We start from the raw sequence: 27,068 nt of genomic DNA, 5'->3' as shown, positions 1-27,068 counted from the left end.
AAACGATACAGAAAATTTGAAGCGTTAGTCATTGGTCATTGGGGGTAACATGCAGAGTAAGGGGGTATGTTGGTGTTTTGGGGCTGGGCAGCACACATAGTATATACACACTGCAATGTCCCCAATGAGGGGTGGGTAACCGGTGGGCGGGATCAGGAGACAGTCGATAAACGGTGAGGGTCCACCACCCATACCGGAGGCAGGGACAGTCATGGGTATAAGCAAGCGGGCTGGATAATGGGGATGGGGTGACCCTCACGTGGCGGGATTCAGCTAGGTTTGGTGGGTTTAGGGCTCAGGGGATAGGGTCCAGCAGGGGGTGTGTGTGGGTGCACGAGGTCTCCCCGGCTCACTCTTGGTATTGGCGGTGGCCGGTGATGTGCTCGGTGTAAATGTCCCGGGACCAACGGATAGCGTCCGAGACCATTAGGCGTCTCATGAGCCGTGCGTAATGACGGCCCACCCCACAGGTCCTCAGCACGCGTTCGTTACACGGGTCCCAGGCACCCAGGGCCCCAACGAGCAGAGCGTCGACGTGCACCTCGTAGCCCTTGGTCCGCAAGGTGTCAGCCAGGGGGGCGTATTTTTCGAGCTTGCGGGCTCGGGCTTCGCGGAAGGCCGGGGTCCTGTTCTCGAACGGAATCGCTACGTCGACCAGGATGATCTTTTTCCCCACCTCGTCCGTGACGACGATGTCCGGGCGCAGCGGGCTGTCGGTGCCAGGGACGGTGCGGTTGACAGCGATCTCTCCCAGACGCGGGTTGATGGCCTTCACTAGACGGTCCTGGACGGCGTTGTGGCGTAGCTGCCAGGCTCTGGCGTGGGGCTTGCAGCAGCACAGGACGTGGGGCAGGGTTTCGTTGACGTACCCGCACTTCCTGCAGCGTTTGTCCCGGTTCCCGTGGCGGATGGCACCGTTGAGAGGGACGCAATTCAGCCGGGCGCGGTGAATGAACCGCCAGTCGGCGAACCGGGTGAAGCTGCCTGTGGGGAGGAAGTGGTTACTGGAGTCCCACTTGCTGGTTATTTCGAAGACTTTACCCTGGTCCGGCTTTTTCTTCAGGGCGTCCACGTAGAGCGCGTGGACGGCGGCCTTCAGGGATCTCTCCAGCACGCCTCTGGCTCCCGGGGTGACGACGATGTTGTCCTCCGTTCCGATCCGCGGTATCAGGACTCCCAGCTCCTGCCGTTCCTCGTTCCATTCCCAGCGGCAGCCCAGGCGCTTTCCCAGCCGGCGCGTGGCATTGCGGGCGCGGGTCCACAGCGAGGCGAAGTCTCCCCTGTCCCGGGCGAAGTCGCCGTCCAGGGAGCCGCTCAAGAAGGTGGCCACATCTCGGTCGGAGGGAGGTCTGCCGATTCGTTTCTCGGTGGCGGCGTGCAGGGCAGTCGTTGCGACGTTCTTTACCGTGGCGTCCGGGCAAGTCAGGAGGCGGAAGGTGTGTGTGAGGACCGCGATGTCGCAGAGGTCTCCCATACGGGGGACGCCGGCACCACCGTGCCTGTGCTTGATGTATACGAGTTCGTTGCTGGCTCTCCGGGGCAGGGACATCCAGTTTTTGACCAGTTTCCGGATGGCGCTGTCCGCCTTGTTGAGGGGCACCTTTGCCACGGCGGATCCCCTCAGGACGAAGGCGATGCGGGGGATCAGGAAGGTGTTGAGGGCGTTGATCTTCTGCCACGGCGCCAGCAGGGATGTGTCGATTTTGGCGGCGTCTTGCAGGATCTCCCCGATGGTGTCCTCGGGGGTCTGCCGGACGCGGAAGCCTGTCGGCGTGCCGAGGTGCTGGTACGCCTGCCCCTCCGCCAGGGGAACGACGGACTCGCCCTGGATGAGGAACTCCGTCATCAGTACCGAGTCCCTCTTGCTCCCGTCGACGTGGAGGGACGCACACTTCTTGGCATTGAAGCGGAGTCCCGCCCAGTCCGCGGCTCTCCCGATGGTGTCAAGCATGCCCTGGAGCCTCTCGGGGTCGTCCGCGATCAGGACCAGGTCATCCGCGTAGGCCAAGATGCTCACCCTCTCGCCGTGTAGGTCGAAGCCGTCGGCGCCGTCAGAGATCGCCCGCAGGAGCGGCTCCATGGCGAGGTTAAAGACGATGGGGCTGAGGGGGCAACCCTGCTTCACGCCGCTGTGGATCGGTATCTCTGCGGTCTCCCCTTCTACCGATCGGATGGTGGTGCTGCAGCCCTCATATAGCTCCCGGATCAGGTGGAGGAAGGTCTCTGGCATCCCAAACTCCTGTAGAGTGTCGAAGATGTGATGGTGGGGGATGGACCCGAAGGCGTTGGCCAGGTCGAGCCACGCTATCGAGCACTGCCTCCGCGTTCTCCTGGTCGTCTGGATGACGGTCTGGAGAAGGAAGTTGTGCTCGTAGCACCCCTCCGACGGCATGAAGCCCTTCTGGGCAGCGCTGATGGCTCCCCCGGTCGTCGCCCACTCCGTGATCCTGGCTGCCAGGCAGCTGGCGTACAGTTTGTACATGGTGGAGCAGAGGGAGATGGGTCTCCAGTTGCTGGGGTCGTCCCGCTCGCCCTTCTTGGGAATCAGGACGGTCATGGCCTTCTTCCAGGAGGTGGGGGATCGGCCGAAGCGCTTGCACAAGTTAAAGATGTTGGAGAGCAGGAGGCAGCCGGGGTCCCGCTTCTTGAGGAGGCTGTAGGGGATGCTGTCTTTTCCGGGTGCAGTATTCTTGGTTCTGGAGAGCCTGGCCGTCACCTCTTTAGGGGTGAAGTCGGCCTCCAGGCCGTCCGCGTCGGGAATGCGGGGCAGGGGGCGGAGGCACTCCGGGCGCTGCGCGTCGTTCCTGGGCACGCCGCCGAACACTCCGAGGAAGTAGTTGTAGAGGCGCTCGGGCGGGATCGTGCAGTACGACGGGGGCCCATCGAGGATCTCTCTCACGGCCTTGAGGCGGTTCGTACGGTACATCTTCTGGATCCTTGACGCGGCTGCCGGGTCGAAACGGCGGCCGGTGTTCCTCCTTCCAGCTCCCCTGGTGTTGTTGTCACGGTGTGGGGCGGGCCGTCTCGGGGCAGGCCGGGTGGTCTCCTGGTTCGGTGTCCTCTTGAAGGCAATCTCCGCGGACAGCTCGCGGGTGAGCCTGTCAACGAGCAGGTCAAATTCCGCGAAGGAGGCTGCCGCTTGGAGCTCCTCGATCCAGGCGGCCTGCCAAGGCGTGGCTGGCCTAGGCTCCGGCCGCCGGTCCTCGGGCTCCTCGGTCGGCGTGGGCAGCGAGTTTGTCGTGTGGTCGATGGGTTGTCCCACTTGTGGGTCGGGGGACTCCGCGGTTGGGTCCCGGGGCGTAGTCGCTGGTGGGGTAGGATCGCCACTGGTTGTTGGCGGAATCTGGACAGGGTCAAGGGGGGCGGGGGTGATGCCAGGTCTTCCGCGTGCGGCTGCTGTCTGGGGGGTTGTCGCGGAAGCGTGCGACCTTCTGGCAGCAGGGATCGGCCTGGGGCCTCTGGCAGCAGTAGTTTGCAGAGTGGGCTGGGGGGTGGACCCCGTTCCCTCGGTAGGCGGGGTTCGAGGTGCAGGTTGAGGGGTCGCATTGGCTCTTCCTGCGGTTGGCGCCCGTAGGGTGGCCTGGCGACCGGCGTCGGTTCCGCGGGGGGCAGGGGTTCGGGCGGCCACGCGTGGCGGGGCGCTGACCCTTCTTGGGATGGGGTTGCGCTGGTTGGGCGTCGGGAGTGCACTAAGACGCCTCAGCTCAGAGAGCTTACGGGCCACCTGGGTGGATGTGAAAGGTGTCCAGCTGGCAGGGGCTCGGTGAACGTTGCCTGCTGTGGGAGGTGCCGTCTCGGTGGTGGGGCCCTGGTCCAACGGCTCGGGGGTTGGAGTGGGTTTTAAGGTGGCGGTTGGCGGGGGTGCCCCGTTTCCACGCGGCGCGGGAGCAGCGGGCCGGGGCACAGGAGGGCGAGAGGCCGGGACCAGAGTTGTCGCTGAACGGGCTCTTTTGCAGCTGGCCTGGTGTGCCTTGCATCTCTTCTGAGTTTCAAAGGGCAGGCTGCAGAGGGCGCAGCTGAAGGTGGTGGATTTGCCATGGCACCTTTTCAAGTGCCTGGTGACTCCTCCGAGGAGGCGGAAACGCCGGGGCGGCGAGCAGATGGGGCAGGTGAGCGCATCAGCGGCAAGGGGGTATGTGAGGTAGATGGTGTCATCGTCACCCCCCTGCGGAGCGGGGGTCTCAGTGGTAGTAGAGGTTTCTCCAGCAAGGGTGTCCCGCTGGGGGTCGGGCGGGGACTGCTGGGGGCCAGGGGGTGTGACTGGTGCCCGCCGGGGGACAGGGGAGCCGTCTCGTGGCGGCTGGAGCAGCTGGGGAGCAGGGGGCGTGTCTGGGTACCGCAGGAGAACCGGGGAGGCATCTCGTGGTGGCTGGGGCGTGTGGCAGAGTTCCCTTGACAGCCGGGGGACGTGGGGTGGGGTGTTCAGCAGTTGCGACTGCTGTGGGGCGGTGTGGGGGTCTCCCGTTGGCTGGAGCAGCAGGAGCGTGGTGGATGTCCCCGGCGGTTGGGGTGGCAGGGGAGTGGTTGGGGGGTCCCCCGGTGGCTGGAGCAGCTGGTGGACAGCGGGGGAGTCGCTCTGCAGCTGGAGTGCCAGGTGATGGGGGGGCAGGTCTCCCAGGTTCCGCGGCAGTCGGCGGGCAGCGGGTCGGGGTCCTGTCCGCCGGGGCGCATCAGTGGGCTCCTCGGTCACTGCGAGCGGTGGCGGCTGGGGCGCAGGGTGGGAGGCCCCCTGCGGCTCGGGCGGTGGTGGCTGGGGCAGGTGGTGGGGATCCCCTGGCTGCATAGGCGGCAGCTGCGCGGGGCAGGAGACCCCCGGGGGCTCAGACAGCGGCGGCCGGGGCGGGTGGTGGGGATCCCCTGGCTGCATAGGCGGCAGCAGCGCGGAGCAGGAGATCCCCGGTGGCCAAGGCAGCGGTGACTGGGCCACGTGGCGGGGCTCCCCGAGCTGCCCGAGTAGTTGCAGCTGGGGAGCGGAGCAGGAGTCCCCTGGCGGTGGGACCAGCGGCGGCTGCGGGGTTCCGCGGGGCTCCCCGGGCTGCCCAGGCAGCGGCAGCCGGGGAGCGGGGCAGGAGTCTCCGGGCGGCAGCCGGGGCACGTGGCGGGAGTCCCCGAGCGGCGGCGGCGGGGGTGCGCCGCGGGTCTCCCCGGGCTGCTCCGGTAGTGGCAGCCGGGGAATGGGGCAGGAGTTCCCGGGCGGCGGAGGCGCGCCGCGGGGCTCCCCGGGCCGTGTAGGCAGCGGGCCGGAGTCCCCGGGCGGCGGCGGCGGAGGCGCGCCGCGGGACTCCCCGGGCTGCTCAAGCAGCGGCAGCCGGGGAGCGGGGCAGGAGTCCCCGGGCGGCGGCGGCGGAGGCGCGCCGCGGGGCTCCCCGAGCTGCTCCGGCAGCGGCAGCCGGGGAGCGGGGCAGGAGTCCCCGAGCGGCGGCGGCGGAGGCGCGCCGCGGGGCCCCCCGGACTGCTCCGGCAGCGGCAGCCGGGGATCGGGGCAGGGGTCCCCGTGCGTCGGCGGCGGAGGTGCGCCGCGGGGCTCCCCGGGCTGCTCCGGTAGTGGCAGCCGGGGAACGGGGCAGGAGTCCCCGGGCGGCGGAGGCGGAGGCGCGCCGCGGGGCTCCCCGAGCTGCTCCGGCAGCGGCAGCCGGGGAGCGGGGCAGGAGTCCCCGGGCGGCGGAGGCGGAGGCGCGCCGCGGGGCTCCCCGGGCTGCTCCGGTAGTGGCAGCCGGGGAACGGGGCAGGAGTCCCCGGGCGGCGGAGGCGCGCCGCGGGGCTCCCCGGGCTGCCCAGGCAGAGGTGGCCAGGGCGTGGGGCAGGAGTCCCCCACCGGTGGCTGGGGTAGGGGCAGCTGGAGCACGTGGCCCGGCTCCCCAAGGTGGACACGCGGCAGGGGCTGGGGCTCGAGGCAGGGATCCCCCGGCGGCCGGAGCAGCAGCGGCTGGGGCGCGTGGCGGGGGTCCCCGGGCTGCGCCAGGGGGGGCGGCCAGGGCGTGGGGCATGGGTCCCCCGGTGGCAGGGGCAGCCGCTTTGGGGAGGGGGGGCAGCCCCCCGGCGGCATGGGTGGTGGGGGAGCCGCGGGAGAGTCCCCTGAAGGGAGTAGGTGCTGGGGCTCAGTGGAAAGGATACCTGGCCCCAGGGGCAGCAGATGGCCAGCGGGGCTCCTCTCCGGTAGCTGGGACGCGTGGGGACGGACTTCTGGTGGCAGGAGCAGCTGGTCGGCAGTTGATGTCTCGGGCAGCAGGGGCGTAGGGAGGCAGTCTCTCCGCGGCTGCGGCTCTTCCCGCGGCAGGAGCGAGGTGGAGCAGACTCCCGGTGGTTGCAGCTGCTGGCGGTCGGCTGCAGGTTCGTCCAGCGGCTGGAGCACTGCAGGGCGGCCTCCCGGCGGCTGGGGACCAGGGTCTACCTTCCTCCTCTCGGTGGTGTTCCTGCAGGCTGGTCTTCGGATGGAAGAGCTTTCTGCAGCAGCATCTTGGGGGCGATTCTCCTTGTCTTCGCACTTCCCTCTGGATCTGCTGGTTTGCCATGGCTCTGGGACACCGAGAGACTTCTTTCGGGTAGTGATCTGAGAAGATCTCCGGGGAGGACCAGGCGTAACAGCCGGGAGCCTGTGTCGAGCAACAGGCTGTGCTGGGACAGTGGTCAGAGCTTTAGGTTGCGTGTTAGGGGTTGCAGGATGCATCCCAGAGCACCATGAGCTCGTCAGGATAGCTGATACAGTGTATCAGTAGTGATTCAGATTAAACTGATATAGATCTAGGTAGTAGCTTATCAAATGCAATTAATAAAGATTAAACTGATAAGAACAGATTTAAATTTTATTAGAGAATATTTAAAGAAATAAACGATACAGAAAATTTGAAGCGTTAGTCATTGGTCATTGGGGGTAACATGCAGAGTAAGGGGGTATGTTGGTGTTTTGGGGCTGGGCAGCACACATAGTATATACACACTGCAATGTCCCCAATGAGGGGTGGGTAACCGGTGGGCGGGGTCAGGAGACAGTCGATAAACGGTGAGGGTCCACCACCCATACGGGAGGCAGGGACAGTCATGGGTATAAGCAAGCGGGCTGGATAATGGGGATGGGGTGACCCTCACGTGGCGGGATTCAGCTAGGTTTGGTGGGTTTAGGGCTCAGGGGATAGGGTCCAGCAGGGGGTGTGTGTGGGTGCACGAGGTCTCCCCGGCTCACTCTTGGTATTGGCGGTTGCCGGTGATGTGCTCGGTGTAAATGTCCCGGGACCAACGGATAGCGTCCGAGACCATTAGGCGTCTCATGAGCCGCGCGTAACGACTTGATCACACTTGATCTTAACTCATAGAGCCGAGAAGCGATACCTTTCCTCGGAACAGCGCGCTCCCCTCGCGCTCCCAGTGCTTTCTATATCAATAGGACTAACTTTCATACCTTCCTAGCTAAGTGGCAATCGCTGCCCCGAAGTGACTCCGATACACTCACTCAAACCACCAACTCTCCACACCGAATTCTGCTCCCACACAGAGAATTCTCTCCGCCCGCTTCCTTGGGCTCAGCCCGCTGCTCTGTGTTGCCGCCAGACATTGCTGATCTGCATAACCCCGCCCACTGACGTGTGACGCCTCCCCTCGCTGTCTGCTGCTCTCCCTGCCTGCAACAGACGCGGTGCGCCACGTGCTGCCGGAGCCCCGCTCTCGGAACCAGCCCGTCGGGGCGCGTCCCTCCGCCACTGCTCCAGCCCCCGGCCCGCCCCGTCCCTGCCCTGCACTCCCCCCGCTGCTGCGCTCAGCGCAGGGAGCCGGGCAGCGAGAGCCGGGCTGGGGATCAAGGGGAGTTTTCTGGGGGCGGGGGGTGTGCAGGGGCGAGGGAATTTCCGGTCCTTAAAAGTGTGTGGGGGGGCACCAGCACCGGAACGTGGCCGCCCCCCTTCCTCCGAGCCCCCTCCCTCACGCTTCGCCTTCACCTGCAGGCCCCGCCCCCGCTCCGCCCCTTCCCCCAAGGCCCCGTCCCCACACCAGCACTTCCACCAAGACTCCGCCCCCACCCCGTCCCTTTTCCCCAATCCCCCGCCCTCACTCGCCCCTTCCCCCCATCCCTGCTCCCGGATTGCCCCTCCCCTCTAGGGCCCGCCCCTGCACCGCCCCTTCCCCCGAGGCCCCGCCCCCGCACCAGCCCTTTCCCCAAGGCTCCGCCCTCGCGCTGCTTCTTTCCCCGAGTCCCCACGGCCACGCTGCCTTTCCTCGGAGGCCCTGCCCCTGCGCTGCCCCTGCCCCCTAATCCCCACCCCTGCACCGCCCCTTTGCATGAGGCCCCGCCCTCGCACCGCCCCTTCTCCCCAAGGCCCCGCCCTCACGTTGCCCTTTCTCCCCGAGCTTCCACCCCCCCGCGCCGCCTTTCCCCGAGTCGGAGTCCCCACCACCACACTGCCCCTTCTCCCCAGACCCCGGCCTCGCACCGCCCCTTCCCCCCAGGCCCCTGCCCCTGCACCACCCAGCGACCCAGGAGCAGGCAGGACCGGGGAGGCGGGAGGGCAGAAACTTCCTTAAGAAAAGGAATCCGGGCCCAGCCTCCCGTTCCCGGGTGCCCTCGGGCACATCACTCAATCTCTCTGGGCCTCAGTTCTCCCGGCCGGGACATGGGGCTGGCGGCGCTTCCCACTCTCGCCCGAGCCTGGGAGGGGAACTACCCTGCGGATTAGGAAGATGCTCAGATACTGGGGTGATGGGGGAGGGGCGCAGGGGGAGCGTATTAGCACCATTGGTTGGTATATGGAGTCTGTTTGGAAACAAACTATTTCCCTCAAGTCATTCCCAAAACCTGTATTCAGCGATAACCTTGGAAATATTTAACAGAGCAGCGTGGTTTTTTTCCCGTGTCGCCAGCCCCCAGTTCTGCCCCATTCCTGCCACTGTGGCCCCATCTCACCTTCAGACCCTGGCTGGGCGCCTCTGGGCCGCTCATAGCAGGGGGCTGTCCAGGAGGGTGCGGGGGGGGTGGTCTCCTTGCAGCCAGGAGGGGGTGTCTGGTGGGTGCTGTCACCTCTGCCAGAGACCCCCAAGAAACTCACTAGCTTCCTCCACATATGGGGAGGAGCTCCTACTTTCTGACGTGGGGGGCGGGGAGGGGATCGAATCATGACTCTGAAGTGGCAGGGCAACCTTCCCCCCGCCCCCGCAACCCCGCTCAGATTCCTATAGGGGGCTGGGCTGGGATCTCTAGGGAGGGAGACACAGGAAAAAACCGCTGCCATTTTGGAACCCAGGAGTCCTGGCTCCCAGTCCCCCTGCTCTAACCTCTTGATCCCCCCCCTCTGCTCCCAGAGCCAGGCACAGTACCCAGGGGTCCTGGCGCCCAGCCCCCAACCCGCTCTGACCACTAGATCCCACTCCCCTCCCAGGGTGGTGCAGGGGTAACTGTGTCTGTGTCCCAGCTCGGCTAAGGGCCTTGACTGATTTTCCTGAAGTGCTTCCTTCCAAATCCATCACATCAGCACCTTCCCTTCACTGCCCACCCCCGTGTGGGGGCACCAGCACCGGGCCGGGTCGTGATGGGAAATCATCCAAGCTGGCCCTAGGGAGGTGTGTGTGTTCCTGCTGCCCCCTGCTGGAGGGGCTGAGCCCTGCTGTGTGTGTGCGTGTGAGACACTGTGTTTGTATCAGTGTCAGTGTGTTGCTGGGCTAACTGGTAGGAAATGCTTTTGCAGGACTTTGTATCCTGCAGCAGGTCACACACACACACACACAGACCACAGCTACCACACACACAAATCCACACAGCCAGTAACACGCTGACACACAAAGGGACTCACACAATCCCAGACACTCACATACGACACACTTGGGACACACATTAGCCCACCCATCAAAGAGAAACAATCACACTCCCAGCCACACACACACCAGAATATTCACAATCGTGCTCAGAGACACAACCACACACAGTTCACTCCCACTGCTCCCAACACAAGGACCTCCTGTCCCGCACAGCATGTGCCGAGGCCCGTGGAACTCACTGCCACTGGACAGCTACCAATGGGAATGGACCTTTCCAAGAGACCAACAGACATAGCCGTGGTGACGGAGGGGGATGGGCTCCCAGGGGCTGACCCGGGCTGAGACTGGGCTAAAAGCGCCCATGGGTCTGATGTAGAACGGTCTATCCAGCAGGGGGCAGCGTGACCCACACACAAACCCACCAGAAGCACCTTTCTTAGCGGGAATACTTGTGGCACTTTAGAGACTAACAAATTTATTAGAGCATAAGCTTTCGTGAGCTACTGCCCACTTCTTCGGATGCATATAGAGTGGAACATATATTGAGGAGATATATATACACACACAGAGAGAGCTGACACACAAAGGGACTCACACAATCCCAGACACTCACATACGACACTCACATACGACATACAGAGAGCCGTATGTGTGTATATATATCTCCTCAATATATGTTCCACTCTATATGCATCCGAAGAAGTGGGCAGTAGCCCACGAAAGCTTATGCTCTAATAAATTTGTTAGTCTCTAAGGTGCCACAAGTACTCCTGTTCTTTTTGCGGATACAGACTAACACGGCTGCTACTCTGAAACCTTTCTTCGCGGGTCTCCCAGGCCATCCCCCACCCTGCCCCTGGTTGAGTAACAAAGGGGCGGCACGGGACTCTGGGCCCTGTCGCAACCTGGCCCCACCCCCTCGCTCCCACACGCTGGCGGGTTGGGTAACTGCCGAGGGATTGCACAAGAGAGAGTCAGAGCAGGGAGAGAACCCAGGAGTCCTGGCTCGCCCCTCCCCCCTCCACTCCAAACACTAGACCTCACTCTCTTCCCAGGGCTGGGGATAAAACCCAGCAATTCCGACCACCAGCACTCCTCCCAACCACTAGACCCCCCTCCTCTTTTAGGTTTTAGGCTCGCTGTCTCCTCTATCCACCAACCCCACCCCCTCCATCTGTCCATCCCTTCGCTGCAGGTTTTTGGGTTGTCGCCCCTGCTCTGCACTCCCCCAGTGTAGCCCAAGGCCTTCCCTCCCCCCAACCACCTATCCTCTCCCCCCTGGTGCTGGATCATCTGCTTGGCCCCCCACTCCCTCTCGGGGTACACTGTGCGGCGTGGCTGGGGATTGTGCAATGGCCCAGCACCAGGCAACGTAGAACGGAAACCACAGGCCCTGCCCAGCCCCGCCCCACCCGAGCTGCCCTCCAGGTGCATCTGAGCCCAGCGCCCAGCACCTGCGCCCTCCTGCGTGACAGGGGGTGAGCTGCAGCCCCCATCACATTCCACAGATGGGCGAAGGAAGGATCAGGCCAGCCAGCCCTTGTAGGATGGTGGAATCGCCACCGGGGTTGACGGTATGGGGGCTGTGACACATGGAGAAGCGGTTGTTACTGCTGCCGGCAGAGGGCAGCAGAGCATGCACATACACAAATGATTGCAAACATACACAAACACCTGCACAAATCCAGTGTCACACTAACACAATCGCTAACAGATGCAAACATGCACAAATCCAGCCAAACGAACACAAACACTTGCACAGCCACACACACACACACAACTGCCCCCCCCCACAGCTACACAAACACCCATCCAGACACAACCCCTGCAGAACCCAAGACATACAGAAACACGTGCATAAATCCATCCACACACCCACACCCACCCCCCTCCTATACACACCCCTTGGGTCACTGCGACACTTAACACTTCAGTTGGATGCGGTGCCCAGGACCGTGTCTATTCTCTGCCCCCCAGAGCCCGCAGGGGACAGATTGGGGGTGTGGCCGGGCACTGTAGCTATTCCCTGTCCCCCAGGGGCCATAGGGGACGGATTGGGGGTGTGGGCGGGCCGCACTGAGCTGTGGCTATTCTCTGCCCCACGGGACCTGTAGGGGGTGGATTGGCAGCCCAGGGGGCATGATCCAATGCCAGTCAAGGGGGGATAAGAGGTGGGGAGGGGGACGAGGTTTCTGCACCACCCCGTTCCTGGCACAGGCTCCTTCGAGGATTTGCATTTCTTGGTAGTTTTCACCCCATCGCCACTTCCTACCCAGCCCCCTCCTGCTGTGCGAGATGGTTAAGGGGGGGGATGGGAAGAACCCAGGAGTCCTGGCTCCCAGCCACAGCTGTGCTAACGTACCAGACCCCACTTTAACCCAGAGCTGGGAATGGAACCCAGGAGTCCTGACGCCCAGCTTCCCTTCCTCTAACCACTAGACCCCACTCCCGCCCTTTTCGGGAGCCAGGACACCTGGGTTCCATCCAGGCTCTGGGAGGGGAGTGGGGGCTACTTGATAGAGCAGGAGGAGCCAGGACTCCTGGGTTCTATTCTCAGTGCTGCTGTGTGACACTGGGCCTCTGTTTCTCCTCCCAACTTTTTGGGCATGGAGCCTGTAAACTCTTTGGGGCAGGGCTGTCTCTCGCTGCATCTGGCCCAACAGGGCCCTGATCTCAGCTGGGGCAGCGCCTGTCTCTGTGTCTGCGCAGCCCCCAGCATAACGGGGGCCTTGATTCTGCCCCGGTGTCTTTGGGTGCTGATGTTGTACAGATCAATAGTCCTGAATAATAAAGGCGTTGCACCGCCATTGCTATGCAAGGGCTAAATGTGATTCTTATCCCTGTGACACCCCCGTGCACCCTTCCCCCCCGCTCCCCGATTCTCCCCCCCGAGCCCCTTGTGCCACTGCTCTTCAACAGCAGCACAGAAAGCCACCCAGCCCTAGCGCCAAAAGAAGAAGAAGACCAAAAAAAAAAAGCTTTGCAAAAATCGGTCACACCAATAGGAAACCAGCCCCGGTGTCTTGGCTCCAGCTGGCGCTGGGCTCACGCTGGGCTGCGTTCAGTTCCTCTCTCTGGTGCGCGCCCCGGCTCCACAAACGCCCCCCCCCCCCCTCCGCTCTTTCCTTCTGGTACAAAAAATTTCCTCTTCCTTCCCGTTCGTGGCGGTCGATGTCGCTGAGCTTAAATAACCCAAACCAAACCGCCCCAGAGAGAGACACCCACGACACTGCTCAGCCAAAGCCCCACAAAGGCACATACCTCCCCCTGCCCCCGTTCCCAGGAGCGTGCGGGAAGAGGGTCAGGATCGGGGAGAGCCTGCGTCCCGAAGGGAGGAAATGGGGCGCTCGCCCCCTCCATGGAACATGGGGGTGCCATGGGGCACCTATGGATGGTCCCCCCAAAGCAGGGCAGAAAGGATCTCAGGCCAGGATGGAAATGGGGGGGCCTGTGCCCCCAACTTGGAGATTCTGGGGTGCAACCTTGCTTAACAGGTCAGTCTGTCCTTCTTTCTGTCACTGTCCCATTCTAGCTTTCTCTAGCACTCGTTCGTTCATTCATTCTTTTTCGTTCCTTTCCTTCTCTAGCTTGCATGTTCTTGCTTTCTTTTGCTTTTTTCCCCTTCTACCTTTCATGCTCTTTCTTTCCTTTGTGTTCTACCATTTTTTCTCTCCCTTTATTTCTTTCACTGCTTTCACATTCTTTTCTCTCTCGCTCGCTTGCTGGTTATTTTTTTCACTCACTCCCTTCCGAGCCAGGCAGGTTCTTCTCGCACACAGATTTCGGGGCAGGTGGATTAGTGTTATGTGTTACCCAGCAGCTCCGCTGACAGGTCCATGGCTGGCCTGGGAAGCTGGGAATCTTGTGCACTGCATCAAACCGAAAACCTGTTGGTATCAAGGGAACGAGATCCGTGGCCGAGCCCCCGTTGGATTTTGGAGGCTGCGTTGCATCTTTACCCGAGTGGCAGGGCAGGCATTTCTAGGACTCAGAGCCACTTTGATGGTCTCCAGAATTCTAAGCTCTTTGGGATCGTGCTCGGATACTACATTTGTTCCTCAGTAGGGAGAGACGGGGCTTAAAGCCGGTTTGTACAGTGGGGAGCAAAAGGGGGGCTGCAAGGGGCGGGTGTCCCAGAGCCAGCAAGGAAATCACCAGGTCTATTAATATTGATCCACTGTCATTCCTGGAAATCAGTGGCAGTGAGGCACTGAAATGCCTGGGAAGGTCTGGGCCTGTTGGACGAAAGCTGCTGCACCCGGAGGATGCTGGATCCCCCGGACCTGGTTCTCCAGCCACTTTAAGCACCGTCCGGCGAGACGGAGTTTTAACCAGCCAGGCCGCGACTGGGCTGAGGGGAATTAGCAGCCTTGGCAATGACAGTGGGGGCCCGTCGTCTCCTTGGCCAGCGGCATCTTGGCCGTGCCCAGGGGAATTGTCTGATTTGCACGGTGCTGCGGGGCTTTGCTGGGGCAGTTTCCTGGGGATCGGCCTGGAGCCTGCATATGCCGAGGCAAATGTGCCCAATTGGCTCTTTCTGACCCGGGCGCTGCACAGACAGGCAGGGGGGGTAGGGTGACCAGATGTCCTGATTTTATAGGGACAGTCCCGATTTTTGGGTCTTTTTCTTACATAGGCTCCTATTACCCCCCACCCCCGTCCCGATTTTTCACATTTGCTGTTTGGTCATCCTAAGGGAGAGACAGGTCCTGCCCGGCTGAGATCAGGGCCCTGTTGGGCCAGGCGCTGCCCAGACACAGCGAAAGACAGGCCCTGCCTAAGGACCTCACGGTCTGAACAGATAAAGGGCAGGAGTAGAAACTGAGGCCCAGCGAAGCAGTCAAGATGACATGGTAGGTCAGGGATCAGTCCTGGCTCCCAGCCCCCTTGTTCTAACCCATTGGACCCCACTCCCAGGGCTGGGGACAGAACCCAGAAGTCCTGGCTCCCAGCCCCCTGCCCATTCTAACCACTAGACCCCTCCTCCCAAGGCGGGGGATAGATCCCAGGAGTTTTGGGTCCCAGCCCTCCTCCCCCATCACTAGCCCTCCCTCCCCTCCTAGAGCAGAGTGCAGATTGCTAACTGACAGCACACAAATTCCCCCCATCCAACCAGCTCCCAGCAGACATGATTTGCTTTCACGCAACTTTTGACATCTCTGCCAGTTTCTCCCCAAGTCCAGATTCAGCGTCTGGGCTGTTATCAGGGCAAAACCCGCTTATCACACGGGGGTGGGGTGGGGTGGATCTGAAATGGAAACCGCACAGTCTGTGCCACTCCCTTATTACACGGACTCCCTTCTCCTTGGCTTCCTGGGCTGTTCCGTGGTTCTGGGGACGATGCGGGGAGAGGGGGGGTTCTGCCTGTGTGTGTCTGTCTGTCTTTGTGTGTATATATCGTCCTGTCTCCCTCCCTCTCTCTGGCTCTGTGTATCTGCCTCTGTGTGTGTGTGTGCGTGGGAGGGGGGTTACATCTCGCTGTATTTTAGTTTCCAGGTGACAGCAAATGAAGTCGTGCAAGGTGTGGAAAGGTTGGGTGTTTCATTTGCAGGACAGTGCGGCCTGCTGTGCATGCCGTACAAACACAAAGGGAGGGTCATTCTCAGTGTATGGGGGAAACTGAGGCACGGAGTGATGTAGCAACAGGCACAAGGTGACCTAGGGAGTCTGTGGGAGAGCTGGGCATAGAATTCAGCACCTTCCCCACAAGACCTGCCTTCCTCCCACACAGTGTCCTGGAGCAGGGGAGGAGGGCAAGTTGGGAGCCAGGATTCCTGGGTTCTCCCGCCAGCTGTGGGAGGGGAGTGGGGTCTAGTGGTTAGAGCAGGGGGCGGGTGAGTTGGGAGCCAGGATTCCTGGGTTCTGCCCTGGCTCTGGGTGGGAGCTGGAGGGGAGTGAATAGCTGTGTGTGCAGGAGGGCATGCCCCCCCGCCCCGCAAACCGGTGCCCCAGCCCCCAGCCCATTGTCTGGCCGGATGGGGAGCTATTTAAAGCAGCCCAGGCCAGAGCCTCACTCCCCATCAGGTGGCCTTATCAGGAGCCTAAGAGGCTTCCGGCTTCGTAGCCTCAGGCTTCCTGCCTCGGCTTCCTGTGCTGCTGCCCAACGCAGCCCCGCGCACTGCACACAGCCCCACCCCCACCCCCTGCCAGATCAGACCCACGGGCCCCTCTACCCCGGTATCCCGCCCTGGGTCACATCCACGGGCCCCTCTACCCCAGTATCCCACCCTGGGTCAGACCCACAGGCCCCTCTACCCCGGTATCCCACCCTGGGTCACATCCACGGGCCCCTCTACCCCAGTATCCCGCCCTGGGTCACATCCACGGGCCCCTCTACCCCAGTATCCCGCCCTGGGTCACATCCACGGGCCCCTCTACCCCGGTATCCCGCCCTGGCTCAGACCACGGGCCCCTCTACCCTGGTATCCCGCCCTGGGTCACATCCACGGACCCCTCTACCCCGGTATCTCGCCCTGGGTCACATCCACGGGCCCCTCTACCCCAGTATCCCGCCCTGGGTCAGACCCACAGGCCCCTCTACCCCGGTATCCCACCCTGGGTCACATCCACGGGCCCCTCTACCCCAGTATCCCGCCCTGGGTCACATCAACGGGCCCCTCAAACCCGGTATCCCGCCCTGGGTCAGACCCACGGGCCCCTCTACCCTGGTATCCCGCCCTGGGTCACATCCACGGGCCCCTCTACCCCGGTATCCCACCCTGGGTCACATCCACGGGCCCCTCTACCCCAGTATCCCGCCCTGGGTCACATCCACAGGCCCCTCTACCCCGGTATCCCGCCCCAATCAGACCCCTGGGCCCATCTATCCCAGTGTCCTCCCCTGGGTCAAACCCACGGGCCCCTCTACCCCGGTATCCCACCCTGGGTCACATCCACGGGCCCCTCTACCCCGGTATCTCGCCCTGGGTCACATCCACGGGCCCCTCTACCCCAGTATCCCGCCCTGGGTCAGACCCACAGGCCCCTCTACCCCGGTATCCCGCCCTGGGTCACATCCACGGGCCCCTCTACCCCAGTATCCCGCCCTGGGTCACATCCACGGGCCCCTCTACCCCAGTATCCCGCCCTGGGTCACATCCACGGGCCCCTCAAACCCGGTATCCCGCCCTGGGTCAGACCCACGGGCCCCTCTACCATGGTATCCCGCCCTGGGTCACATCCACGGGCCCCTCTACCCCGGTATCCCACCCTGGGTCACATCCACGGGCCCCTCTACCCCAGTATCCCGCCCTGGGTCACATCAACGGGCCCCTCAAACCCGGTATCCCGCCCTGGGTCAGACCCACGGGCCCCTCTACCCTGGTATCCCGCCCTGGGTCACATCCACGGGCCCCTCTACCCCGGTATCCCACCCTGGGTCACATCCACGGGCCCCTCTACCCCAGTATCCCGCCCTGGGTCACATCCACAGGCCCCTCTACCCCGGTATCCCGCCCCAATCAGACCCCTGGGCCCATCTATCCCAGTGTCCTCCCCTGGGTCAAACCCACGGGCCCCTCTACCCCGGTATCCCACCCTGGGTCACATCCACGGGCCCCTCTACCCCAGTATCCCGCCCTGGGTCAGACCCACAGGCCCCTCTACCCCGGTATCCCGCCCTGGGTCACATCCACGGGCCCCTCTACCCCAGTATCCCGCCCTGGGTCACATCCACGGGCCCCTCTACCCCGGTATCCCGCCCTGGGTCAGACCCACGGGCCCCTCTACCCTGGTATCCCGCCCTGGGTCACATCCACGGGCCCCTCTACCCCGGTATCCCGCCCTGGGTCACATCCACAGGCCCCTCTACCCCAGTATCCCGCCCTGGGTCACATCCACAGGCCCCTCTACCCCGGTATCCCGCCCCAATCAGACCCCTGGGCCCATCTATCCCAGTGTCCTCCCCTGGGTCAAACCCACGGGCCCCTCTACCCCGGTATCCCACCCTGGGTCACATCCACGGGCCCCTCTACCCCGGTATCCTGCCCTGGGTCACATCCATGGGCCCCTCTACCCTGGTATCCCGCCCCAATCAGACCCCTGGGCCCATCTATCCCAGTGTCCTCCCTTGGGTCACACCCACGGGCCCCTCTACCCCGGTATCCCGCCCTGGGTCACATCCACGGGCCCCTCTACCCCGGTATCCCGCCCCAATCAGACCCCTGGGCCCATCTATCCCAGTGTCCTCCCCTGGATCAGACCCACGGGCCCCTCTACCCCGGTATCCCGCCCTGGGTCACATCCACGGGCCCCTCTACCCCGGTATCCCGCCCCAATCAGACCCCTGGGCCCATCTATCCCAGTATCCTCCCCTGGGTCAGACCTATGGGCCCATCTACCCCAGTATTCCGCCCTGTGTCAGACCCACGGGCCCCTCTACCCCAGTATCCCACCCTGGGTCACATCCACGGGCCCCTCTACCCTGGTATCCTGCCCTGGGTCAGACCTACGGGCCCCTCTACCCTGGTATCCAGCCCCAATCAGACCCCTGGGCCCATCTATCCCAGTGTCCTCCCCTGGGTCAGACCTATGGGCCCATCTACCCCAGTATCCCGCCCTGGGTCAGACCCACGGGCCCATCTACCCTGGTATCCTGCCCTGGGTCAGACCTACAGGCCCCTCTACCCTGGTATCCAGCCCCAATCAGACCCCTGGGCCCATCTATCCCAGTATCCTCCCCTGGGTCAAACCCACGGGCCCATCTACCCTGGTATCCTGCCCTGGGTCACATCCACTGGCCCATCTACCCTGGTATCCTGCCCTGGGTCACATCCACTGGCCCATCTACCCTGGTATCCTGCCCTGCATCAGACCTATGGGCCCATCTACCCCAGCATCCTGCCCTGGGTCAGACCCATGGGCCCATCTACTCCGGTATCCCATCCCCTCCCTGCCCCCCATATCAGAGCCCTGGGCCCATAGCGATGGAGAGAGGGGTTCATATGGGGATGGATCTATAGCGTCCGGTCACTCCATGCTGTACAGGGTTAGGGTGGTGATGCAAGGCGCCCCCAGCACCTTGTGCCGAGCCAAGTGGCTTGTGCCCACTGCCTCAGGGTATGGTACCTGGCTCCCCCCGTCCCGGGCACACGTGGCATAGGGTAACCCGTGTCCCCTTGCCGTGCTTCTATCTCCCTCAATTACAGGGGCACGGTGTGTAGCCAACAAGGTATTTGCACCCCTCACCAGGCACCGCAGTGCCTCTTCCCCTGTGGTTTGAGTCACATGGGACCCTCCATGGTGTGTGGGGTTTCCAACATTGCAGCTACCTGGTGCCTCGGGGCTTTGATTGCACTGGTCATCATGCGCTGACTGTAGCGCAGCGGTCAGGCAATTGCACTGATTGTGTGTGCTGCATTTGTGATGCACGCAGCACAGCTCTTATGCACTGGGTATGCAATTGCACTGATTGTGCATGTTCTGATTGTGATGCACGTGCCACACCCATCATGCAATCGGTGTGCAATTGCACTGATGATGCATGTTCTGATTTTGATGCACACGGCACAGCTGCCGTGCAATGACTGTGCAAGTACACTCGTGCATGCTCTGATTGTGATGCAACTGGCACATTCATCGTGCAATGGCTGACAATTGCACTGATCATGCAATTCTCTGATTGGGATGCATGTGGCATGGCCTTGCAATCAGTGTGCAATTGCGTGGATTGTGCATGCTCCGGTTGTGATACGTGCGGCGCATCCTTGGGCATACGCTGACTGTGATGCAGCTGGCACATCCCTTGTGCAATGGGGCCACATTTGCATTGGTTGTGGTGCATGTGGAGTTTGTACTGCTTGGGCAGACATAGGTTGTGATGTGAATGGTGCCTCTGTTGCTGGGAGGGCTGACTTTGTGCACACAAGGGCTTGTGGGGCACGTGTCGCATCCGTCGTGCAATGCGGGGGCCACGATTCCACTGCTTGTGCGTGCACAATACGGGGCCCCTCCGTCATGCTCTGTGCTGCACGACATGGCCCCTGCTTTGGGCCCAGGCAGATGGTTCCACGCATGGGCATCTGCGTCCGCAGGCCGCCTCACCCCAGATGGGCACCCAAAGCTTGTGAAACGTACCCAACCTGCCCTTTGTATGCCACCCCGGCACCTCTGCTGTGCCCTGTGCCAGCTGGCATGCAAGCAGGCCTTGCTTGGAGCCCCCTAAGTGTGCTTTATGCCATTCATGCACATGCTATGCCATGCCCCCTGTGCCCCATGGGCCAGCTGCATGGTACCATGTGCCCCAGTGGCCTTCTGGATTCCTGCGCAGCTCGGGCATCATCGGTGGCCCCTCCATGGCACCCCACGACGAATGGCTTGTGCCACGTGGGATGCCACCCTGCAATGTACTGCATCCCCCCCATTCAGCACTGCAGGGCTGGCACCCAGCTGGCACCACCCTTGGGCACCGCGTCTGGTGCCACGCAGGCACTTCCACGCCACGTTGTGTGGGCATTGTGCCGCTCATGCAACCTCGCCCCGCGTGGGGCACCCTCCGGCGTGCCTGCTCCAGGTGGGTTTTCCTCCATTCCCTGGAGCCCCCCCTTGCCCCTCACAGCTCCTACCCGCCTTTGCAAGAAGGAATGCTGCCTGCAAACTCCGCACAGCGCTGTGTAGAGCAACAGCCTTGGGGGCGGGCGGGCACGGCAAGGGAGTAACCGCAGCCAGGCCCCCCTCCCCCCAGGTCTACTTCTGGATTCACAACTACGAGGACCTGCACGGGGCCCCTCTCAGCAGATTGTCTCATGGGGGCAATTACACCTGCATGAAGTGGGTCTCCGACATAGGGCATGCCTACCTGGCCATATCCCCCACCACCTATGTGGCCATCCTTGGTGAGTAGCCAGTGCCAGGGCGGGGCCACAGCCCTGGGGGTGGAGCCAAGGAGCACAGATGGGAGGTGTCCTTGTCTCACCTACATTCCAAATGGGGGCGGGACCACAGGCCTGGGGGCAGAGCAGGAGAGCACAGATTGGGGGGTCTTTCTGTCACTGACATTCCAGTTGGGGGCAGGGCCACAGCCATGGGGGTGGTGTAGATAAATTTCTGATAATTTTTATATGACTTTACATTGTGCCTTTTCATATAACCTTGTGGTGGGTCTACCCATGTGTGACCTTTGTTTTTATGGGACTTTGTATCAAAGCCTTCTTTAGAAACTTTGCATTGCCCTTGGTATAATATTATAGCCCCTAAGGACAGAATAAGATAGAAGAAAAATTTCTTTTTGCTAGCAGTAGAACAAGAGCTCTCCCCCCGCCCCCCACTCTTAATCAATTGCCCTGTTGAATGAATGAGGTGTGAATGAGCAAGGCATGAAAGGCAGCACCTCCAGACAGCCTCAACTGTTGGAGAGGGGCTGGGAGCCAGATCCAAGGACAATAAAACGTGTCAAGTGGGCTCATTAAAGACAAGCAGACATATCAACGGCCTCGGGGGTTAGAAGCAAGCACCTTCTTTTGGAAACACCCTCTTTGCAGCATTGGGACAACACTCACAAGAAAGCAGCACAAAGAACCAATGGACACAGACACAGAGTTTAAATCTGGTCTAGATTTGCATAAGAGGAAAGTTGCTATAAAAGTGAGGTGTCTTGCAGAGGACCCCGGGTCTCGTCTTGTCAACATGGGAGCATCGATCCGGATCGACAGAAGCCCGGCTCCACCCCCTCCCCCATCTAACTCACCTGGCCAGTAAAGTTAAGGGGAGCAACTAATTGGTTACAACAAGACGGAATGGGTTTGTGTGTGTGTGTGTGTGTGAGCGTAAGTGTAATATATTATATGCATATAATACAGTGTTAATGAATACATGTATTACTAATAAATGTGGCATTTTGTCTTATTCCCCCTGAAAAGATCCTGTGCAGTACTTTAAGTACAACATTTTGGTGGAGAATGCAAAAGGGGGAGCAAGCATAAAATCCACAGTTATTATAAAACTGGTGTGCACACCGCCAGCTTTAGCAAGCCTGGCACTAAAGAAAAAAAAGTGTAAACTTTCAGTTAATTAACCAAACTCTGAAGGATATAGGAGTTTAGGTTTCAATTGTGTTGTAGAGGTACATACACCCTCAGCCGTAGCAAGACTGAGCTAAAGAGGAGAACTTAGTGTTTCTCACTTTGATCCGGGGAAGAATCTAATCCGGGAAAGAATTTGTATAATTGGTGTATAAACCCTCGGTGGTAGCAGACCGAGTAATACAGAGGGAAGCTTAGCGTCTCTCCCTCTGGCCCAGAGTGGGTTAAAAACATAAAATGCAGATCTTGTTCTGTTAAACCAAACTCTAAAGAATATAGAAGTTTGGGCAGTGTAGTGTGGTTTATGTTTGTTTGTTTTATTTTGTTTTGGTAAGTAATATTGTGGTAATTTCACAATTTTGAAGAAAATGTTTAAGGAACGGGACCAGGAAGGGTGGGGGCTAGTTAAAAAGCCCACCCTCCTTGCTAAATTGGTAGTGGAACAAGGCTTGTGCCCATGAAAAAAAACTGTTTATTAAAAAAAGCAAAATCGGGCCCAGGCAAGCAACAAATAGAGAAACTAAAAAACAGGTTGAGTACAGAAAGTTAAAACAGCACTCTCAAATCTTACAGCAGCAGTAACATAAAAAAAAAAAACCATTTAAGACCCCAGAAGGGGGCAGACCTTTGGGACCCCTCTGAAGATTGGAAAGGGGGATATTTGGGTAAATTCCTCCTCCCAGGGCCAAAATGCCATTAAAACAGTTAACAACAGTGCCTGCTTCTGCCTCAGATCTCCAGGCCATGGCAAAATGGCTAAAAATTTTAAAACAAAATTTTTTTTTCTAAATAAAGTGTTAACGCCCTTTTACTAAAAAAAGAAAAAATTTACACCCACAAAAAAATGCACCACTTAATTAGCATTTGTGCAGCCCCAAGTACCAAACACACTGTGGCAGAGACCAAGCAGGTTCTGCCAGGGTGAAAGCACTGTGCTAATTTGTTTCCAAGCTTCTATCTTTCAGGTTCTAAACCAAAACATCAGGAGAGCTGGTACCAGCTGAAGAGTTATAAAATACCATGGTTATAGTGTCATGACAAAGTCTGTGTTCAGTGTTCTGTGTTGCATGTTCTGTGTCTGTCTCTGGTGTCCTGTGCTAGCATTGGGTCCAGAAAAAGAGGGGATACTACACTAGACAGGGCAAATGTCTTTTCCTCTCTCTACTTCCCCCATCTCCATCCAACTTATCAATCACCACTTGTGTCCAAAAAACTTTAGTCCCCAGTGCATCAGGGTTATTTTGTTTTGTTTTGTCAGGTTTTCTAATAATCATTTTGTTGTTGGTTTTTTGTTCTTAATACATTTGTATTGTTAGTTACATTTGCCTGTATTATTATTCATTCCACACTTTCCTCTATGCACTCTAATTCTATTTCCCCAAGCCCTAAAGGGTAGTTCTTGGGCCCCCATCACCTGTAAAACCTTGGCCCATAATTGTATGGCCCCATCTTTCATGTCCCTAAAAACCTCTGAAAACAACTGTTAAAAATAAAAAATTCTAAAACATTTTAGCAACTAAATGTTAGTTTAAGTCCAAATCAGCTTAACCTTGCATAACAACTGTGGTACTCCTACAAAATCTTATTTGTTGTGTGTGCTTAAAAATGTCCTGACCTCAGTGACTTTTATTGTTTGATGGCTGTTGCAGCATCAAACTTGGGCCTCATTTTGTTTGTCAATGTACCCAATTTTTGTAATGGTAATGGTTTTGTTGTATTTCCAATTATTATAATTATAATTGTTTGCATTTGTGTTTATGTTATATCTGGTGTTTAGTCAATTGTAATGGTTTTAGTTATATTCACCTGGTTATAATTGTTTGGTTTGTTTGCAACAAATACAAAAAATTTATATGGTGACCACTCAAGAATTCAAGTTTCAGAGTAACAGCCGTGTTAGTCGGTATCCACAAAAAGAAGAAGAGGAGTACTTGTGGCACCTTAGAGACTAACAAATTTATTAGAGCATAAGCTTTCGTGGACTACAGCCCACTTCTTCGGATGCATACAGCCCATAAGAAGTGGGCTGTAGTCCACGAAAGCTTATGCTCTAATAAATTTGTTAGTCTCTAAGGTGCCACAAGTACTCCTGTTCTTCTTTTTTTCCACTCAAGAATTGTTCTTGAGAGGTCAAAAGGGGGACAATGTAGATAAATCTCTGATAATTTTCATATGACTTTACATTGTGCCTCTTCATATAACCTTGTGGTGGGTCTACCCACGTGTAACCTCTGTTTTCATGGGACTTTATATCAAAGCCTCCTTTAGAAACTTTGCATTGCCCTTGGTATAATATTATAGCCCCTAAGGATAGAATAAGATAGAAGAAAAATTTCTTTTTGCTAGCAGTAGAACAAGAGCTCTCCCCCCGCCCCCCACTCTTAATCAATTGCCCTGTTGAATGAATGAGGTGTGGATGAGCAAGGCATGAAAGGCAGCACCTCCAGACAGCCTCAACTGTTGGAGAGGGGCTGGGAGCCAGACCCAAGGACAATAAAACGTGTCAAGTGGGCTCATTAAAGACAAGCAGACATATCAACGGCCTCGGGGGTTAGAAGCAAGCACCTTCTTTTGGAAACACCCTCTTTGCAGCATTGGGACAACACTCAAAAGAAAGCAGCACAAAGGACCAATGGACACAGACACAGAGTTTAAATCTGGTCTAGATTTGCATAAGAGGAAAGTTGCTATAAAAGTGAGGTGTCTTGCAGAGGACCCCGGGTCTCGTCTTGTCAACATGGGAGCATCAATCCGGATCGGCAGAAGCCCGGCTCCACCCCCTCCCCCATCTAACTCACCTGGCCAGTAAAGTTAAGGGGAGCAACTAATTGGTAACAACAAGACGGAATGGGTTTGTGTGTGTGTGTGTGTGTGTGAGCGTAAGTGTAATATATTATATGCATATAATACAGTGTTAATGAATACATGGGGGGAGGGATAGCTCAGTGGTTTGAGCATTGGCCTGCTAAACCCAGGGTTGTGAGTTCAATCCTTGAGGGGGCCACTTGGGAATCTGGGACAAAATCAGTACTTGGTCCTGCTAGTGAAGGCAGGGGGCTGGACTCGATGACCTTTCAAGGTCCCTTCCAGTTCTAGGAGATGGGATATCTCCATTAAAAAAATAAATAAATAAAAATAAAAAATGTATTACTAATAAATGTGGCGTTTTGTCTTATTCCCCCTGAAAAAATCCTGTGCAGTACTTTAAGTACAACAGTGGAACCAGGTTCACAAATGGGAGGGGACAGGGGCCCTCCTTACGCCACCACTTGGATATGGGAGCGGAGCTAGAGCACTGGGGGCGGAGCCATGGAGCCCCTCCGCCCCATGCCATGCTGCGCCTAAGCTCCCAGCTGCCGTCCCACGGGAGCTTCATTAGCTCATATCTCATTCCGCTTCCTCTGCAGCCCCCCCATGGTGCATGTGGTGGCCACCCCAGGCCCTCATCGCAGCACAGGGGAACCCCTGTCCCTGACGTGCCGGCTGGACACCAGCGCCTATAGCGGATTGGACTTCTCCTGGTACAAGGATGGCGAGCGGCTGGGGTGGGCACAGGCGGAACTGGCTTTCCCGGGCGTCCAGGTGGCTGATGGGGGAGAGTATCAGTGTGAGGTGCACAACACCCTAGGGAAATCCACCTCCCTGCCACTCTCCATCACTGTTGTGTGTAAGTACTGGGTGCATTTGACTCCATGTTATGCATTACATAGCCTGGGAATGGCTTAGAGTCCCCCATGCACCATGGCTGAACCCCGCACAGTCCTTCTGCAAGGCCATGCCACCCCAGCACCATCCTTCTGCAAGTCCAACCAAAATAAACAAGCTCCCAGCTCGTGCTCCAGCTGGGTCCGCTTTGTTGACCAGGATCCAGTATCTCTTTCCAGCGCACAGAATCATCTAGCGGCCAAATGACATTGCAAATCAACCTGTCATCAGGCCAAGAAACACCCATTCAAATAACATACATTTGGTTGAAATTTAATATTTTTTAATCATCAGGAAAAATGTCTGGTTTGCCCCCTCAAAATTAGCTCTTTGCCGGACTTTTCATTACATTTTTCACGTCAGTTTTTACCTACAGTGTTTTCAAAGAGCAATTCATGGGCGGTGGGTGAATGAGCTGTTGGGGGAGCCTAGCCCCCGGCCTCTCCCTCGCTGCCCGAGAACAACTCCTTCCCTTCCCTGCCGGAGCCCAGAGCCCTGGTGGGCGGGTGGGTGTGTTCCTGCTGCCTCTTGCAGGAGGAGCTGAGCCCTGCTCTGTGTGTCTCTGCCCACCACCTGCGGCCGCCTGCCCCCCTGTGCACCCCCAGTCCCAGAGTGCCCCCAACCCTGGCGCCGGGCAGCGTGGCATGGCCCCAGCTCCAGCGGCCCAGCCCCTGGCCTCACGAGCACTGACCCCAGCCTGCCTGCCCCAGCCTCTCAGCCTCGGAAGAGGGAAGGGAACTGGAAGCAGGCAGGAGGGAGTCTGGGGGCGGAGCGTGGGTGCGGCCACGCCTGGCTGCTTGGGGAGGCACAGCCTTCCCCGTCCTACGGTACCCGCCACCCATGGGGCAATTGTTGAAAATTATAATCAATTAAAGTTAAATAAACTTTTAAACAGAAAATACTGGGGGGGAGATTGGCAAACAAAATTGTTTAGGTTTTTGGGAAACAGACAATTATGATGGCTGAACAGAACCATATTTGATCAAAATGCAGATAAAACAATGGATGAAAATTTGGAGGGAGTGTTTGATTCAAAGTTTAGAAAAGTTTCAAATACCAAATTCCCAAAACTTTTTGGGGCAAAAGTGGGGGAAACGGCTCCATTTTGTACCCAGCAAAATAGAAACACACACTTTTGTGATAATTCACATTTTTTCTTCCATTGGCCTGTGCAGCTGCCCACACAAGGGGGTTCTGGTATCACTTGGGGCAGGGTCTGTGTCTCGCTCTGAGTCTGTGATCTCAGCAGGGACAGGGACTGTCTCTGGTTGTGTATCTGGGCAGCGCCCGGCACAATGGGGCCCTGATCTCAGTGGAGGCTTCTAGGTGCTATTGTAATAAGAGGAGATTGGAGGTTTTATGAACCTGGAAGAAACTCCAATGACCAATAAACACTTGGGAGGGAAATTCTCCTGGTTAAAAACCCAGCTTCCTTCCTGCCCCCTCCACTGAGACTGGCCTTCATTGTCCCCCCTAGGACTATGCTGCCCCCTCAACCAGCTCCCACCTCCCCATCTCCCCTGTGCCTGCCCCACTGCACCCTGCATGACACTGGAGCTAATGACCCTATTCTCCATCCCTGCCCCCCACAGACGGCAGTGACTGGTA

At 58.8% G+C, this 27,068-nt stretch overlaps 1 protein-coding gene across 1 annotated transcript in view; it reads right to left on the bottom strand.

Moving 5' to 3' along the window:
- Positions 1-27,068, bottom strand: part of LOC128826928 (uncharacterized) — a 303,519-nt gene that overhangs the window by 223,770 nt on the left and 52,681 nt on the right. The gene's annotated exons all lie outside the window — the stretch shown is intronic.

Source organism: Malaclemys terrapin, chromosome 21 (genome assembly GCF_027887155.1).
Source record: "Malaclemys terrapin pileata isolate rMalTer1 chromosome 21, rMalTer1.hap1, whole genome shotgun sequence".
Classification (NCBI taxonomy): domain Eukaryota; kingdom Metazoa; phylum Chordata; order Testudines; family Emydidae; genus Malaclemys; species Malaclemys terrapin.
The sequence above is the reverse complement of the archived record's forward strand: the minus strand, read 5'-3'. Positions and strand labels throughout refer to the sequence as shown.